Source organism: Equus przewalskii, chromosome 16 (assembly GCF_037783145.1).
Source record: "Equus przewalskii isolate Varuska chromosome 16, EquPr2, whole genome shotgun sequence".
NCBI classification, from domain to species: domain Eukaryota; kingdom Metazoa; phylum Chordata; class Mammalia; order Perissodactyla; family Equidae; genus Equus; species Equus przewalskii.
Genome location: NC_091846.1, coordinates 74,256,353 through 74,272,570, shown reverse-complemented (window position 1 = coordinate 74,272,570; position 16,218 = coordinate 74,256,353). Strand labels below are relative to the sequence as shown.

At 39.8% G+C, this 16,218-nt stretch overlaps 1 long non-coding RNA gene across 1 annotated transcript in view; it reads right to left on the bottom strand.

Moving 5' to 3' along the window:
• The window catches only part of LOC139076527 (uncharacterized), a 41,438-nt gene extending 27,382 nt beyond the window's left edge, over positions 1-14,056 (bottom strand). Inside the window, exons 1-3 of the long non-coding RNA XR_011528245.1 lie at positions 13,881-14,056; positions 13,356-13,455; positions 6,932-7,045 (exon numbers count right to left, since the gene is read on the bottom strand). This is a non-coding gene — a long non-coding RNA (uncharacterized lncRNA). The remainder of the gene's footprint in view (positions 1-6,931; positions 7,046-13,355; positions 13,456-13,880) is intronic.
• Positions 14,057-16,218: the final 2,162 nt, after the last annotated feature.

Below are 16,218 nucleotides of genomic sequence, written 5' to 3'. Positions count from 1 at the left end.
AAAAAAACCCTGAACTTTGGTTCCTTAATCCTAACATGTGCCCAGCGCCCCATTTTATCTGGGGGCAGGGCTGCTGCGAGCGAGCTACCCTGGCCTCTCCCCTTCCGCCCTGCCCGCTCCTCCGCGTTCCGGCTGCCTCAGCATGCAGAGCATGTTTCCTTGTCACAGACTGCTGGAATGCAAAATGATGAAAATTAATGCTATTATTAAAGGATTTTTCAATTAAATGTGCAGTTTAGAGCCAGATGCTGCTTTCTTAAAGAAAGAGAAGTTTAAGTAAAAAAATCTGACAGATATTCGTTCCATCTAGCGTGGCAGAATTTATAGTAGATTACAGTCTTTGATTTCTGTGGGCTTCGGCTGTCAGGTCCACTTGCAAATGGGCTGTGGGAAAGAGTTGCACTTTTGTAATTTGAAAGCATATGGGACATATGGTAAATATTACACCCGTAACTGCGCCGATGTTTTGCTTCCTTTAAGGCCCTTTCTTCTTTGCCTCCGGTGGGTTATTTGCATGAACCCATCACCTTCCTACTTCTATGTTCCCTTGGAGTACAATTTGCTTTATTCTGGGGCTTTAGAGTCCCAGTGCAAAATCTGGAAATTAAGTGTTGCTTTTTCTCCACATGTGACAACGTGATATTCTACCATCTCTGCTCCTCTCTTGAGCTAAGGTTCATCCTGATTTTCATCTTTGCATGCAAAGATATAGGCTGTTTTTTTTCTATTTTTATTTTCTGGTATTTTGTTGAATTCTGCATATAACATGCAATAAAAACACTTCAAATCCAATACCAAATTTAAAAAATGGATCAAGTAAAACTATCACATAATTAACTCACTGATATTTACTTCACAGAAGGGATAGCCTGTTTCAAACGTGAGTTTGGATGCCATGTTTTTCCTGGGGCCACCCTCTCCTCTTACATCTTACTCTAGGCAAAAAAAAAAACAAAAACAAAAAACAAAAACAAGACACACGTCTGAGGACTTTAGAAACTATACCTATAGTTAACATATTTTAAAGTGCACAATACTGTATTGTTAAGAGGTTAGATCTCATGTTAAGTGTTCTTACCACAAAGCATATAACAACAAAACTCACAGAAGAACGCAAGGGAACTTTGGAGGTGATAGGTATGTTTAGTACCTTGATTGTGTTGATGGTATCACAGGTGTGTGCACATGTCCAAACTCATCGAGGTATATATATTAAATGTGTGCAATTTTTTTATCAACTATACCTCAATAAAACTTAAACAAAAACTATATTATTATATGGAAAATGATAAAGGTTATTATAGAGTGCAAAGTTCTTTGGGAACACAGAGGAATGAGACATCATATCTGATTAGAATGATCAAGAAAAATTGTTGAAGACACACTTAGGATAAGCTTATTAGGAATGTCGTAAGAGGCAAAGGTGGATAATTTGATCCCTGCTGGAAAAGGCCACCAGCTGAATTTGTTTGTAGGCTGCTATGTGGCGTCTCCCGTTGTGAGATGGCCTGCTGGATTCGAAAGCTGCAATGGTCAAGAGTGGACCAAGATGGGTTGGTGACTGCCTTGAGCATAAACTCATCAGCTTACAAGTCACCAATAAATAATGCAAGGGGCATAGCACGGCGGCTGGCCGTTTCTCCAGATCCTCTAGTTGACTCTTGATCAGCTTTGAGTACCACTGGAACTAAAGATTACCCCAGTTAGGAGAACTCTCCATGCCCCCTGACTTCAAGCCCAGGGCTGTCCACCAATATGACACTTCAGGCCATCACCACCTTTCATTGAGATTACTCTAGCAGTGGGCTAATCTTGTTGCCCATCTCATCCAGTCCTTTTTCTTCATTGAAGTCAGGATGATTTTCCTAAAACGACAAATCTACTCATGTGACTTCCTGACTTAAAATACTTCAGAGGCTCCCCATTATCTCTAAGAAAATATCTAAGCTCTGACACAAGATGCTCATGATCAGATTCCTGCCTGTTTTCCCATCTCATCCCTTCTCCTCCCCCTTTTTACGTGGATGCAGCTACATTGAAACTTCCCTTCTCTTTCCGCTCGTCTCAACCTCCTCTCATGGCTGAGCTTTCAGACAGACCCACTCCTTCCCCTACATCTCTCTCCTACTCTGATTCTCCTGGGACTCCTGGAGACCACTTCCTGTAGGAGGACTTCCCTAACGTGGCAGTCTGGCCCAGAAGCCTGCCTTTTGTGATCTCCTAGCAATTATTGTGCTTTTAAAATAATTGTTTGTCTTCTCCCTACTAGACAATAAACTTTGTGAAAATAGGAGTTAACTTGTCTTCCTCAACCTTGTATTCCTAGAACCAAGTATCATGTCAATACAAAGCAAAATTTCTATGAACACCTTTGAACGAATGATTATATGAAAGAACGAATGAATAAGGGAAACTGGAAATGTCTCCCCCTTGAGGTTCTACAATCGACAAAGACTGAGGAACAAAATTTACAAACAGCAAGAGTCTAACTGATTTTCAAGCTTTTGCTAGATAGAGTGTAATAACTAGTTTTTTAAATAGAATTTTTACTTTGTAATTTGCTGATGAGATTATAACTTAATTGTGTCAAAGAATATTTTAAAATGGTTTTTGTTATGACTCCTTTTAAGTATATCCCTCAGATTCGAAAGGCTAGCCTAAAGAAGGGCAAATGCTTTAAGTACCATTCTAATTTTTAGCTCTAAAATATTTTTTGCCTGCATTTAGAGATCATTTAATTAAGGTAAATATTAACTAATTAGAACTAATAACTAATATTAACTACCCATAAGGAGTTCATAAAATTCTTCAGAAACTGAACTAGCATACTAGTTAAAAAATGTTATGTTTTGTAATAAGATATTTAAAAGAAAATATGTTTCCTGATTTTTCTAGAATTCTGGGGGAATGGTGAGATATGCCTGTCCTGATATTTCAGGAGATCTCTAAATCGTGCTAACTGCTAATTTCTCAGTCCTCTTGTTAGTTTTAAGCAGCTTTAGGAATTTTGTTTGTGTTTATAGTTGGAATAACTGTAAACGTCCCCCTAGCGCAAGGATTCTTAACTGAGATTCAGCGACCTCTTAGGTGTCCTGTCAACAGGTTTGAAAGGGAGGGGCGTGTCTGCGAACTTTCTGAAATTGTATAGAGATGTTTGTATTTACTTCTGTGCTTTGCCGGGGGGAGGGTCTTTAAGTTTCATGAGGTTTTCAAGGGACTCTGAGATGTTGCAGGCGCTGGAATGGCTGCGTTCTGAAATTTGCCCAATTTATCGTAAAACATCTGACCACAAAATAAATATGCGACCAGGAAATAGGTACTGTAAAAGTGACTAAGCCTGCAAAGAAAAGTGCAGAAAGCACAAGTTTTATTGCTTCAAATAGTTACAGGTACAATAAGGACAGGTGAATCTGGATTGGCAGAATTACAGGTTAGGATTTTTAACAGGTTCTCAATCAGATTCTTAAGGACCTTATCTCGTGAAAAACACTTTGGCGGTAGTGCGAGTGACAAAAACATAAGAAAGAAATAGACCTGCTTTAGATTCACATAGACTTCAGTTCAAAATGCCATGGGGCATTGAGCATTCATGGAGGAAAGATTGATTCCAACTAGGAGATTTGAAGGGCTTCTGGAAAAGCTGGGTTGAGCTAGTTCTCCAATAGATAAACTGAGGGAGAACGAGGAAAGAAGAAAATCCTTGCAGACAAAGAAAATAGCTTGATAAAGGGTGAAAGGAGAAGAGCAAGGGTCTGTTTGGGGACAGGGAGTAGAGCATTATGGCAAACATAGGTGGTACTGGGGCGTGGAGGATAATGGACAACAATACTCGAAAGATAGGTAAAGGCCAAATAAATATTTGAATGCTGGGCTGGGCATTTGTACTTTACTCCCTACCTGGTGGGAAGTCATCGGAACTTTGTGAGCATAGAGTAACATGATCACATTCTGGTTTAGGAACATGGCTTTTGAAAGCAGTGTGTCTGACAGATTGGGAAAGGAAAACCCTGAAGAAATCTATGATACAGAAGACCGTGTTGAAAAAGTCCAGATGGGACAAGATGAAGAGCCCATGAGAGTGTATCAATGGAGTGGAAGGGGGAGGGGCATAATTCCATCAGGGGATTTGCCAGGATTTCATGTATGATTGGATGTGGTTGTGAAATGAAGGGATACATCAAAGATACTTCAATTTCCTGAGTAATTAACGATGCCATTAACCAAGGAGTAGAATAGAGTTAAACAATTCTTTTTTTTGGAGGAGAGGCAGCTGTGTTCTATTTTGAAGCATGTTTTTAGGATTCATTTGGAAAAGTCTAGTCCACAGCTCGAAATGTGAACGTGGAAAGATGAGGACAGGAGACATGAACAGAGATGTCGTTTGCAAACTGGTAATAGTTGAGTCATATAACAAATTTTAATAAGGGAAGACTGACAAAAGAAGAGGGCCAGAACAGAGGGTGCTAAATATTGCAGAGGTTTGCCTGGATGAGAATGGAATGGTGGCCAGTGTGTTGTGAGTTTGGGAAGGCATTGGCTTGTTTTACCAAAAGAGTTCCAGTAGTATTGAGACCAAAATACTCATTTCATAGAGTGTAGGGATAATGGGGGAGTGAGTAAAGAGAGGTAATGAACATGGATAAGTCCTTAAAAACACAAAAAGGCAAGAAAATTTTTGGTGAAAGGAAGAAGAACAATGACATAAGGACCAATGGGATTCTGTGCGTGTTTGTGCAGGGTTAAGTTAAAGGAACTTTGAACTTGTTTGCAGAGTGACAGAAGAAAGCAGAAGAGAAATTGGAGACATGAGGCATGAGATGGAATAATTGATGAAGCGAAGTGCTATAGCAATATGCAAGCACTCTGAGAAGAATGGGTGCAAATAGATGATGAGTATAGCAGAAGAGACTGTGAGCTATGAAATGGGAATGACTTCAAAAGTCCAGGGCATAAGATTCCTTATATGGCTCTGTGCCTCCAGAGCAAGAAACTCTGGCTGAACTTGACAACAAGCAACTTCATTATAAAATTTGAACAAGCTATTGTTTTGCAAGTGTTACCACGTCAAACTTTTCTCAGTGCAAAGAGAAATTATGTCAAGTTGGTTCTCATTGAGGTAGGTCATCTGCTTTACAAGCAAACACGCCTTTAGCATTTGTGTTTTGGTGACTGGACCCAAAGCATCCTACAGATTTAAAAAGTTATTTTAAATATGAAATATTTATTCACACTCAAGGTCAAAGTCTGTCATGGCTTTTATGAGTGAAGCATGAATCAAAGCCTGTACTCAAAGACCACCTGTTAGAAAAATGAAACTTCTGGAAACATTGTGTTGGTTCCATAAACAAATTCCATTGGATTTAATGTAACAGTCTCCCAGATTGGATTTGCATCCCCATTGTGGACACTGATTTACTCCTAGACAAAAAAGAAGGCAGCCCCTATGCCCTGGTGGCAATATAGTCTGGCTGTCCTCCCTAAAGTCTACGCATGAAGAGATGTCTAGGAATAAAATGAAATTTTTAATTTGTACAACTTGATTTATCCTGCAAAGATATATTAAGCTCTTATTACAAAAAAAACCATACAGTGCTAAGTGCTATGGGGTCTACAAAAATGGAACTAATGATACTGCAATGTGAACTACCATTTTTTGAGATCTAACCATCTATGAGGCATGGTCTTAGATATTTATCCTTTCACTAACTTAATATCGTATCACTGTGTTGCAGATGAGAAAACTAAAGCTCCAGAAGTAAAGTAGTTTCTTCAAGGTCAGACGGAGCTGCGAAGGTGTGGAAGAGGGATTTCTGTGCTAGAGTCTTTGGGTATTAGCTTACAAAAACAGATTTTTAAATTTCCAACAATTTTGTGGCTGATCAGTAAGCATAGCCATTATTAAAATTTAAATGATATAAACTTAAACTTACATAAGTTATATTTTGAAAACAAAAGTATTCAAAATTTACCACTTCCTAATTATTTTACTGCATTTTACTATTCTCTCTGCTTTTGAAGTTATGTCTATTTTATCTGTGTAATGAAAATACTGCATAATGGTGCGCTTTTGTTTGTCTCTCTCCAACTCTACACTCAGGGATAGCCTGTTGGCTGCTTGAAATTGGTGATGATGGGAGTATTTACACCACAGAAACTGGCAAACACTACAAATCTGGGCCCTTTTCTTCCCCCATGAAGAGCTAGTTGTTAAGCATTTACTAGCATACCACTGGATTTGCACATGGTCTGCTGAATACCAGGTCTATACTTGTCTAGTGGGGGAGCAGTACGATTTTGTACACTGGTAACCACACCCCTTAACTCTGTGCATAACGTGCTGCATAAAGCGTTAGGCAACTTCAGATTAGGGAGGCGTCTGGACAGCAGGACAAGCTCGGAGAAAGGTTGATGGAGGAGGTAGCAATTTCTTTTGGCCTTCAAAGAGAGGTCCAGTTGAGACACATGAAGCTGTGTGAAAGGAAGTAGTGTAGCAAGAAGAACAGGAGTGACAGAAAGAGGAGGATAAACAGGCATGTGAGGGAGGTAGCAAGTCTGGTTGGTTGGGGGAAGCATGAGGCATATGAGGGCAGAAGTGGGGGAGAAGGTGGGTTCGAGCCATATGATGGAAGGCTCCGTGATAGACTAAGGATGTTGCGTCTTTCCGTCAGGTGTTTGAAGGGATTTGATGGGGAGTGACAAATCAGAGCAGTACTGGGAGACTGAAACGTAGGGATGACGCTTAGGAGTTGATTCTGGTGTTTTAGAAGAAATCTAAGGAGGTTTTGAGATCATTGGTTGGTTGGCAACCAGGAGGCAATGGGAGACTCATATAAGAGGATCTGGGGACTGTTGAGATGTGAAGAATCAGAGAATGAAGTTGCAGATGACTCCAAAATTGGAGTCTGGGAAACTTAAATCAGAACCTGCAAACCTCGTGTAGAAACATTTCCTCAAACAGCTCAGTGCCTGCCTTTAGGAGCTGGGAGCTGTCCCTCACAGCAGTCCCAGGAAACGCGGCCTTCTTAGGTCACAGCTGCTTCTTATTCTATCGAAGGAAAGGACAGTTTATTAGGTGCCCTCCAAATATTTGGCTCTGAATCCGATGCTTTCAAACTAGGGTGACTAGTCAGGAACTGGTGACCAATATTCCTGCTGTTTGATGTTTTTGTCTGTCTTGATTTGGTGTATTTTTCTTGTTGGGGCATCATAACTTCTTTTTATCCCCCCATCTCACAGTTTACTTCTTTGTTTTATTAATATTTATATATATATACCAAAAAGCAACATTCTGAGAAAATGTCCATTTCAGTTTAGTGATGCGGTAGAAAAATAAGCCATTTTATATTGATTTTCACATACTACACATCAGATCATGTGCCTGAAGTCTACCAGCATACGCTTAGTATAACCTAATCTCAGGTGTTAATTTTTTCCTCCTCTTGAGCTTGGATTTGGAATCATAGATCTCATTTTATCACAACTCTGCAACTTTCTTGTTCTGATATGTTGGACAAAAAACAGTTTCAGTTCTCTGAAAGAGTGCACTTACCTGAAAAATGATGATAGTCAAAATTCCTACTTCCTAGTATTTTTAGAATATCAGTAGGAATTTTATATATATACTCAAAAGTTTTCTGTGTCTTTTAATGTGCTATTTAAAAGTATTGGAAATTGTGAATGTCATTGCAGAAAAGCAATATTGTTGAAATGTATTTCTGAATTTTGATAATATGTGAAAGAATGTGAGAGATTCATTGAGGTGGGCTTTCAATATATTCATCACATAGTCTCAATCCTGCATTTTGAACTGTTCTTGTGAGGGTTCTCTGAGCTGAAAAGCACTTGCTTTACCACGGGCAATGGCATGTGTATCTGAATGCTACTTTGCATTTATTGTTTTTATAGAAAATCTGAATTAGAAAAGATCATGCTGTCCCTTCTGCCTTGACTTCTGGGGAGTCCTCTGCACACATGGTGAGGAAGCACGATGCAGGGAGGGATATCAGCTTTCCCATTCAAAGGTCAGCTGTCCTGGAAGAGCATGCGCAGCCCACCTCTGCTAGCCACTCCCTCCAGAAGCCTGCAGAGCACATGGCATTTTGACACAAGCTGGGATTAATTTAGGATCAAAGTTGTCCGCCCATCTGCCTCTTTCCAATGATTCAGTATGGTTTATAGCACTTTGTCGGTTCATTGTGAAGTTTGGTTCAAAATCTTACCCCTATTTGGGAGCATTTTGGTTCTTAGGTTAAAGTAACTCTGGAGTCAGATCTGTTTGTCCTCTTGCCTTGTAAAGCCAGAGGGGCTTTCAATCTCTGTGTCCTTTATAACAAAGACATGTTTGGGGAGATGCTGCACGCCTTTGCTGATAGCATCTGTTCTACAGACATTGACTGACGCCCCTCCTGCCTGCCAGCGTAATAGATGTTACTTTAATTACTATGGTTAAATTATTTTTCAAAATCAAGTGATTCAGCTACTTTAAGATTTGAAGTCCTCTTTTATGATGGATTTTCCCTTTCCTTTCTGAAATATGCTTTCTGAAATAGGACTGATGTCTTTGTTATTTCTCTTATTGTTAAGCTGTGTTTAAACTGCTAATATATTTTCTTGAGGCAAGCAATTGCCAAGCAACTGAAAGTATAAAGGGAAATTTGTACTATGCAAATGAGGGACTTAATGCATTAATTAGATGGATTGGAACATTGTATTTCCATGTGTTTCGTGCCTTAATTCTCCAACCGCTGGGAGGGGAAGGCTCTGTTGGAGTTCCAAGTGAATTTTGGAAACCAGAACGACAGAGTTTTGAAAAGCTGTGTGGTCATGGTAGGAGCCAAATGAAGTAGGAAAGAGTGATGAATTCTCTTGAAACTGCGTTGTTATGTTATAATGAGACGGTATTGCAGAGTTCTAAGTGCTATTTGGTAGACGTGGTCTCTAATGAATGAAAACTGTATTTTCACTTTCCACAGCGGTAGCATGAACCAGCAAACCCCTTTCCTCCTTTCTCTGTCAGAGGGAAGCCCAGAATCAAAAGAATTTAATCAGAGCTGGCATCCTGAATCTGGCACTCTTCCTTCTGGATAGCAAAGACAACAACCAGTGACAGCTCCCAAAGTGTCTCCTGTAACACAGCCAAACCTTGGTCAGGACAAGATGGAGCCAATGCTTCTTCGTCTAACATGGTGTGGGCAAGTTGGGTGGGGGAGAGTTTCCCCTCAATGGCAAGGCTGAACTCGTGTTAACGGGAGACAGATCTTCCTCCATGCTGATTTTTTCACTCATTCATTCACTATTTACTCAAAAGGTTTATCAAGCACCTATGTTACTTGCTGAGGGATAAATTGGACAGCTAAACAGACAGAGCCCTTATCTTCTGCGGTTTAGTCTAATGCTAAATAATATCACTGTTGAATGTATTGTCCCAAACTGTAAAAGTTGCTTCCAAGGAGAGGAATGAAATTCTATAAAGATATATTTCCAAGGAAACTGGCAGGAGGGCCAAGGAAGGGTTCTCTGAGAAAGTAATCAGAACAGAAGAGGGCTAAAGGGTGAGTTCATGTTCACAGGTGACAAGGTTAAGCGTCTGGGGTAGATGGTGCCAGTGAGGTCATGGCAAAGGCATCGGCAAAGCATTTTTGAAAAACTGACTGAAGATCAATGGTGCTGGGTTGAGAGAGCAAGGGGCAGGTGCGGGGCTGGAGGGTGCAAGGGCCAGACCATCAGTGTCCTGTAGACCATGTCAAGGACTTGGGTCCTCATCCAGAAAGCAATGGAAGATATGTGTATTCTATGTAGGGGTGATGCTGTAAGTTGTGAGACTGAGCTCCTGTCTACAGGGAAGAGCAATACTCCTTTTTGAAGGTGTGCTAACATGTTTATAGGCACGCCGTCTATATATAATTTGTTTGGTTAAGCAGATTAGTTGGAATTGGGTTTCTGTCACATGAACACCTGTGGGTCTAGCTGTATATCTGGTCACCAAACCAGGAACCTTGGAGTCCCCTTTGACTCCTCATCCTCTCATACTCACTGTGTCACTAAGTTGAACAACACCACCTGCAAAATATACTACAAATCCTCCTCCCTTTTTATTACCACTCTTCCTTCCTAGTTGGTTTTGTCATCTTTGGTGAACCCTTACTTCAATCTATCCTCTATTAGACAATGTTTTCTTTAAATGTTATAATAATTTGCTACAGTCATCTTGACACGGATCGCATGAAGAGACCCATTTGATGTGGTGACTGTGGTGTGGGGACAGGTTGAGAATCAAATGACAAAGCTCCTTCCATTTATTAGGATCACTTTCACCAGACACCCTGATGTCACCCTGAGATCTACCTGACCTTGATTCTTGTGACATCCCTGACCATCCCCATCCATCCTCTCCCACCTTGTATCTCATCCTAATCCTTAGCTCAACCCTTGCTTCATCCCGCGAAATGGAAATCTTATTTGCTCTCTTTTCTCCATAAAACTCATTGTCTCATAGACAGTGCCTTCTTGTAACCTAATAGGATAAATGTCAAACTTCTAAATGCAGCTTTAAGGATCTCTATCGCCTGTTGGCATCACTGATTCTCAGATCCCTCTCCTCCTCATTTATACTCTTACGTTATAACTTATCCAAGTCAGCCCATTTTGCTAGACCTCTATGCCTTTTTCTCTCCTCTTGTTTCCTTTGACTAGAAAGTTGTCTTCAGGCATCATCGCCTGGTGAAATCCTCCTCTCCCTTTTATGACTCATCCAAATACAGTGATTCCTGATGTAATAAGATAGAATTATTTCCAGAAATCCTACCCGTTTCTACGGAAGCCCCTTCCATTGTCTGCCTGTGGCATTGTCACAGTTGTGACACTTGTCAGTTGTGTGTGCATCTCTCTCTCCTCTAGTAGACACTGAATGTCTATGGAGCAGGGACCTTGCTCCTCTATCTTTGGATGTCCCCAGTACACTGTAATTGTGAAGCGTTTCTTTGAAAGTTTTGTTTTATTTCAAGAAAAATTCAAGACCACTGCCTATAAGAATTTTAGCAAAATAACAAACATTTTACAACTAGACAAAAAGCTCTCCTGTACTATGGTCAAGTTAATTTTGTGCAGGTTACTACCATAATATGCCTCTGAGAAAATGCTATTCCTTCCCCCCGAATGAGGAAAGTGCCAAGTGGGTGTACCATACTATTCTAGGAAAACGCTCTGCCGTTTTTGTTCGTATGAAGCCTGGCAGGCTGTCTCCCTCTTAATTTGTTAATTTTTCTTTCTGTTTTTCCACTGTTTGTACAGTTTCCTCCAGGCTATGGAATATAGTAAAGAGGAAAAATATTGTATGAAAATATCAATTAAAAACCTCTTATTCTGATGTGCTATTTACATTATTTACAATGGATTTTTGTGCAGAAAAATAATATTAGCATAATTCGCGTCTGTATACATCATCTTTTGAAAAACACATGAATTAAAGGTGTTGTCCAGATGTGCTTAATTCTTTTCGGTTTAGAAAGAGACTTTGCCGAGGATGGTATTGTATGACTGTTTGTATTGTAATGTAATAAACTTTTGTGGAATCGCTAGCACAGTATTAAATCAGCACATATGGCAAGTCAATCACGTTGAGTAGCCCAATGCTATTTGTTTTCAGAGCAATGACATCATAAGTCATAAGGAGATGCTTCTGTTCTCCTAGCGTTTCCCAGGCCATCACATCCACAGCATCCTATGGTTGGCTATCACAGGGGCTGTTGACACCATGTGAGTTACATAACACAATTTCCTTGCTCTTGCTTCTCCAAACCTACACACCCCTAAGTCATACCTTGTGAGCCCAGATTGTGATTATGTTAACATATTTCATATGATTTACACTTTTAATTTTCAGTTATGATCTATCAGATTTTTTCTTTTTATGCTGAGGAAGATTCACCCTGAGCTAACATCTGTTGCCAATCTTCCTCTTTTTTTTGCCTAAGGAATATTAACCCTGAGCTAACATCTCTGCCCATCTTTCTCTACTTTGTATGTGAGCCACCACAGCATGGCTGATGAGTGGTATATGTCCGTGCCGGGGATCTGAACCCACGAACCCAGGCTGCTGAAGTGGAGTGCACTGAACTCAACTGCTGTGCCATGGAGCTGGCCCCTATCTATCAGAATTTTTAGTGTGGGAGATGAATAAGTATTTGAACGATTTATAATGTTTTCGAAGCTAGTCAATAATCATAAACAGATCAACTATTTTAGTCAATTATAACCATTTTCAGTGTAAGCATTCAAATGTTACACATCTCTTGGATTGTCTTAATTTTTTTAGGTAGTTGTGAAGTATTCTAGTAGAATGATGAAATACAACTTTGGCACTAGGATGCATGGCAGTATAATATGAATATTGAAATTATAGCCATAAGTGACATAAAATGTCCCTCAACTCATACCTTTTGTAATCATCATGATAGCCTAGTAACCTACAACATTTCAGTTGGGATGAGGGCCCACTGCCCTTTGAAATTGCTCTACCACATAGCACACACTATGTCTTTCATCTAAGTGTCCATTTGATCAAGGACATTGCTCATTCATACATAAAAGAAAAAATTCACTTGCCTCAAACAAAGTTGGAAAAAAACCTCTTATGCTCTTCTTGGAAATAGCTAGATTTATGGAATTAAAAAGCAGGATTGAGAATTAAGATGTCAGAGATTTGATACTGGGAATCTATGTCCTTTTTTTCTTGTTGCAAGATCAATACATTTTATCTGACATTGGTGTATCTTGTTCTGCGTTGCAAGTTCAATAATGAACACTATGCTTTATTTCTCCAAATTTGCCATTACTGTTTTGAAACAATGCCAGAACTGATCTATTCAGTGAATGAGTGACTAGGTAAACTACTCTTTGTTTCTAGGTTAAAAAGAAAAAATATTTTCTAACATTTTTATTGGATTATGTTATGGTCATATAGACAGATTTTGAAGACCGGGTTTGTGGGTTTTTGATACAGAGAAAGGAATGAAGAGTAGAAACACATATTTACATCATCTTTGTCATGTTTCATTCTACCTGGATTAATATGCCCTTCAAAATAGGGAAGAATTTAGCTCATTATATTCCTGATTGGCTAATCTGGCTACAATTGGTTTGTTGGTTTACTGATTCCAATGGAAATGATTTGTAATATTTTGTTGATTGAATATGTGCTGGTCCCTCCAGTGGTGTGATGTTTTTCTTTGCAAAATTTTAAACCCTTAAAGTCTGATTTAATCAAATTTAGAAAACATTATTTGGGAAGATTCTTAAGAATTGAGAAGAGCAATTGGGAAGTGTATAAATTTTTTTTTTAGAATTAATATACTGACCTGATTAGATCATGTGAAGGTGAATTTCTTCATGAATAGAAGCAACTGTTATTTTGCTCAGAAGCAAAAGCAAGGGGTTACGCTGTATATTTGAAATTATCTGCATTAAAAGAGTGATGATTAAAAACGCAGCTTCTTGGACCCTACCTGGCCCTTAACATGATAATCTTGGGGTTAGGGCTTTGGAATCTGTATTTTAATTAAGTTTCCCAAGAGACAATTATATTTTAATTAGGAAACCACTAGTTTAACAGTAACTTACAAAGTCAGAGCTAGATATCAAAATAGTCCCAGAAGGGGTGTTCCTAGTTGAAGGGTAACCCAAATGTCTGCTGAATTAACAGCTTCCACCTAACTTAGTTTTCCTTTTTCGTAACTCTTGGTTATTTCTGGAAGTCCCAAAAAGTATCTTTAGGTAGATGTCCGCAGACAGTCTGGCAGGCGCAGCAGTCCCCCTGAGGCAGCCACCCTATCGTCCTGCCTCTCCGGCTCCCTCTCCCTGGCCGGGTTTATGACCTGCCCCACCTCTGGGAGGAGACTCACTCCACCCCCAACCATGGCAATTCCAGTGTTCAAGGTAAGGAGCAGTGCTGTCCCAGACTCCTCATTCTCATGGTGCTCATTTCCGGGACTAGGCCCAAGTGCAGTCTCTCCTCAATGTCTCTGAGCAAACTTACAACCTTGGTCATATTACTGCTGCTGGCTCAAAGTCCTATTGTTGCCCTAGCAGCTGGGTCAGTTTGTGACCTCACCCTCCCAAACGCAGGGGGCTTGACCCTGGGCTGCAGGGCAGAGCATGGAGGAGAAATGATTCTAGTGTCTCCATTCTATCGCCCCCTTCTTAAATTCTACCTTCACCAAAACCTCATCAACACTCACAGGTTAAAAAAAGGCTCTTTTTTGCATATGACTGTGTGTGTGTATATTTTGTTACAATTAGATTTCAATCAGTGTCTTAAAAAGAGCAGCAAGCAATTTTCATACCTTGAAATTAAGGGTAAGTTTTTCAATCATGAAGGCCAGTAAGGGGTCTGGTGGCTTCTGACATAATGTATTAAAAAGTAGCATGGATTGTTTGAGAGTAATATCACTCAACAGTATCAGTCAAAAGAGTAAATGTGTGTGATACAGTGAAGGGAACTTGAATGTGTAAAACTGAGACCAAGAGGAAGTTGCCAAAGGTCCTTCATATAAAATCTGTTAAATATTTACCAACTGTGCCTCCCCCCCACAAAACGAGCCCTGAATTGTAGCATTTTCCAATTTCTGTTGTATAAATATTCTCATCATGGTCGATTTAAACTACTAACTTGACTTCAATTGGCTTGCAAAACTTCTAAATATTTAATAATCAGCCCTTGCTAGCTGGTAGGAGCACACCAGTGTGTTTGGAGAAAGGGAAATAACAGAAGCGATGGAGGTAAATGTCCACATGTAACATTCCAGCTACAGGGACCATTGGCCTCTTTCCAAAGGCAGTGTGGGGAGGAAGTGGGGGACTTCCCCGGGAAGTCTGGTTAGAGCAGCGGGCTCGATGGGGCAGCACTGCCTCCTGGAGGATTTCTCTTCTGGAGAAATTTGGGGGGTCAATTTTTGTCTCAATGAGCTGGGGGCCCATGATTATTGGACAGAGGCCAAGGATATTAGATATCCTGTGAAGCTCAGGGCCCTATTGCACAACAAAAAACTGTCCTGAGCTTTGTACAAATTTCTAATGTCTTACTAGATAATCTTTCAGGTTAAAAAAAAAAAATACTGCTTAAAATTATCTGAGCCTAGAACTTAAACCTATTTTGTGTCTTTTATTTTTGATTGGCTTTAATATAAATAGTGGATTTTTCTAGGAATGTGATTCTTGTGTCAATTGAGATATATTTGCATTTTTTGGTTCAAAACCTTACCAAGAGCCATTCACCATCCCAGTCAGGGCTAGCAGCAGCACTCATGGTCTAACGTTACACACCTGGATCAGTTGGGATTGGTAAGTGTTGCAGCCGCCGTGTTTCTATGTAGAGTGCAAACACTATAGGAATTTTTAAGGGTAGTACACATGCCAGCGTGGTGTATTGTGAATTTTATTTCAGGATGGGAAAAGAGGCATTATGCAGTATAGTAGAACTTATACTAGGGATGTTACAGTCCGCTTTCAAAATGTGCCTGAGTTAGTGCTTGAGCTAGTCATCCTGAAATCAACTCAAAGGCCAAGCGGATCCAGGCAGCCCAGCAGATCTATGGGAAAACTGTGCTCTGTTCCAAGTCTAAGAGCAAAAGGTAACCAGAGCTTAGGTTATAGCCTAAGCTCTCACATTGCTTAAATGGGATGTGACATACAAACTTAGGCAAAACATATTTCATATCACTAGAAAGAGCCATGATCACTACTCATCTTAGTGATACATTAAGACAAAAGATGGGAATAAAATGAATATGTGCATGCAATTACACGAATATTACGTAAAATTACCATAACATTAGGAAAAGTAAGAAAAAATTCAATTTGTTCATGCAGGGTTATATAATTTGTGCACGTATGTATGTGTATGTGTAAATATGAGTCTGTGAGCTCCTTCAGACTAAGGCCCAGGAGTACTTTACTTGTGTTCTTAGCAGTTAATAAGTTACCGGGCACAGAGCAGGAGCTCTGTTTCACACATTCATGCATGTTTGAATCACTCTATAATTGCTGAAAATACTATTTGAATGCAGCAGAGGGTCTAAGTAGCTGATGCTCTACTGAATAACGAGCATAACTACTGTAGGGTGGTATTTCTTAAGTTTTAACGTGCATATAAATCTTGTTAAAATATAAGTCTGAGATGAGGCCAGAGGTTTTGCGTTTTTACCAAGTTCCCAGGTGGTCCCA